The sequence below is a fragment of the Penaeus chinensis genome, chromosome 2 (genome assembly GCF_019202785.1).
Source record: "Penaeus chinensis breed Huanghai No. 1 chromosome 2, ASM1920278v2, whole genome shotgun sequence".
Lineage (NCBI taxonomy): Eukaryota > Metazoa > Arthropoda > Malacostraca > Decapoda > Penaeidae > Penaeus > Penaeus chinensis.
In genome coordinates, this window is record NC_061820.1 from 623,926 (window position 1) to 626,783 (window position 2,858).

Below are 2,858 nucleotides of genomic sequence, written 5' to 3' on the forward strand. Positions count from 1 at the left end.
TCTCTCTCTCTCTCTCTCTCTCTCATACTCACTCTCACTCTCTCACTTTCTCTCTTTCACTCTTTCTCTGTTTCTTTCACTCAAGCGTATGCGCAAGCACAAGGCAGACAGGCGCTCGCCCCAAAGCCGCACAGAGTCCCGTCTCGCGAGGCCCCCTCGGCGGGCGTGCGACCTCCCGCGGCCAAGGCACCGCCGACGTGACGCAGCCGGGGCGTCTTCGATGTAGGATGTCCGCGTCGCCTCTCGTCGTGGGGCGGAGGAAGGAAGGGGGGAAGGGGGGGTCTTTGAGAGTATTTTTGAGGGTCGCTGAGGATACTCCCACCGGAGGACGGGGAGAAAAAGGGGGGGGGGGGGGGGAGGAAGATGAATGGTGTGGGGAAGGGAGGGAGATGGGAATAGGGGGGAGAGGATGTTGCAGATATCAACGCGACTGCCAAGGTTATTTCCGCCCGCGTGCTAGCTCGCTTGCTACCGCCTTGCCTCTCCCCCCTCCACTCTCTACCTCCCTCCCCCACCTCCCTATTCCTTGGTATACCGGTCGAGAGGGAGGGAGGGAGGGTGATGGTTCCACTTCCACCCACCTAACTTCCTCCCTCCTCCCCCCTCTTCCCCTCGCCCTTCGCCTTCGCCCCCCCCACCCCCCACGCCCCACCTCGACTCGATCTTCGACGGGCCAGCATCGCGTCTGCTCAATCAGTCCGTCAGGAGTCTCCCTCGTGTCCGGTGTCTCTCCCTTCGCGTGTCCGGTGTGTGTCTCGCCCCGTGGCTCTTTTTTCTCTCACATGCTCGGTGAAGGGAAGGAGCGGGGGGGGGGGGGGGGGAGAACGTTCGTAAAGAGAATACGAACCTAGAACGTTTTCGAGATTGCTGAATCGACTTCGAGATCGTTTTCGAGATGACTAGAACATTTTCGAGTCATGATTTCAAACGTTGTTGGGTTTGTAGCTTCGATGACAAACGTTTTCAAGTTTGCGGCTTGGACTTGTCGTTTCGAAATGGTGGCTCCTACTTCAAGCGTTTTCTAGATGGTGACTCAAAGGTTTTGGGTATCCCAGCTACGACTTCGAACGGCCCGGGATTGTGGCTTCGACTCCAACAACAAACAAATAATCCATAAGAACATATTTCTCATAAGAGTGCTGGGTATTTCATAAGAGCGATGTATGGGTTACGCGTGTCATATTCTTCATAAAGCTGCGATTTGTACCTCCGGAGAGTAGGGTGCGAATGCCTCATAACGATGCGTATGTTATGTGCAGTAGAATGACTCTCCAGTTCTGCGGCTTTGCGACCCGTTCCTGGGGCGAAGGCACCATTCTGGTCGCAGTGTTTGTGCCACGCGATGGAGTCCCGCTGAACTTCTGTGACTTGCCATACGAGGGTGCCATACTAAGGGAGTGGTGTGAACTACAAGGGTAATGTGATGTGCGGTTGATGTATCTTACAAGTGTGCCATACAAGGGTGCCTCGATGTGGCACACGTGGTTGTCATAGTAAGGGACTGTGATGTATCGAGGTACTAAAAAATGCTATAACAAAAAGCTGACGGTGCCTCGATGCGTTAAACTGTGCAATAGCGAGCAGAGTGAAGATGAGAATACATCAATATGCATCATGTAACCGTGTTGCACAGTGTCGCCCTGCACCTTGTTCGTGCAACAATTGCTCTTTAAAGCGAGGCGAGGCGTTCCCCTGTGCTGGGCTTGACTGATGGCGCTCTACGCTTTTATTTTCCAAGGTGTCATTCTGTGTCAATGGTCGTCTATGAATCAGTCAGATTTATTGGATAGAAATGTCGAATCAGAGAGAAAGGGAAAGTATTTTTAGAATATATAGATAGCGCGCGCGTGTGTGTGTAGGGGGGGGGGGGGGGTAGTTTGTGTGTGTTTAGCGTTGGGGTTTGGGTGTGGTTAGGTGTGGGTGGGATCACTAGAGATTTTTTTGTGTGTATGTGTATGTCAGTAGATATGTATCGATAATATTCTTCTCCCTCTCCTTCTCCCTTTCCCTTTCCCTCTCCCTCGTCCTCTTGTTTTTCCTCTCTTCCCTCTCCAAAGTATCTCGCGCGATATTTATTCTTCCATCTCATGAATAACTTTTTCATTCGTCTTCGCTCATTCCATCTCATAACACTTAATAACCCCCTAGCGACAAGAACAGGAAGGGAAGAGAAAATCGTCACGCAAGTAGCGAGCGCTCAACATCGTCGTCGTCGTTTTCTCGATACAGAGCAAGGGACGAACTAAGTCGCTGCGGGAGTTAAGGGGAAACGCTTTTTTTTTGCTCTTTAAAGTTCTGTTAGTTATTTTGCATTGTTTTTATGATGATTATTCGGTGCTTATTGTTATTATTTAGTCTTTACGATATTTTATTTTGTATTTTTTCGTTGTATTCCTTTTTTCTTTACTTCATTACGTGAGGGAAGAACGATGATTTTGCATAAATGATGGGGGTGGGAAGAGGAGAGCAAGGGCGATGGGGAAGGGGGGAGCAGTTGGGGAAGGTGGAGACGAGAGGTTGCAAGGGCGTGGTCTAGAGTAGAGGGGCGTGGTCGACGCTCAGCCCGCATTTCTTATTGTGGGCGTCTGCGCGGGCGGTGACATGAATTTTGCAAGGCATTTGTGTACTATGTTGTGTCTGTGTGTGTTTGTTTCTAGTGAGGAGGGAGAGAGGGACGGAAAAGGAGAGGAGAAGAATGAAGGAAGGATTGGGGAAGGAAAATAGGAAAGAGATCTGTGTGGGGGAAAGGGAACAGAAAAGGGGCGATGTGAGAGGGAGTGGGAGTGGGAGTGGGAGTGGGAGTGGGAGTGGGAGTGGGAGTGGGAGTGGGAGTGGGAGTGGGAGTGGGAGTGGGAGTG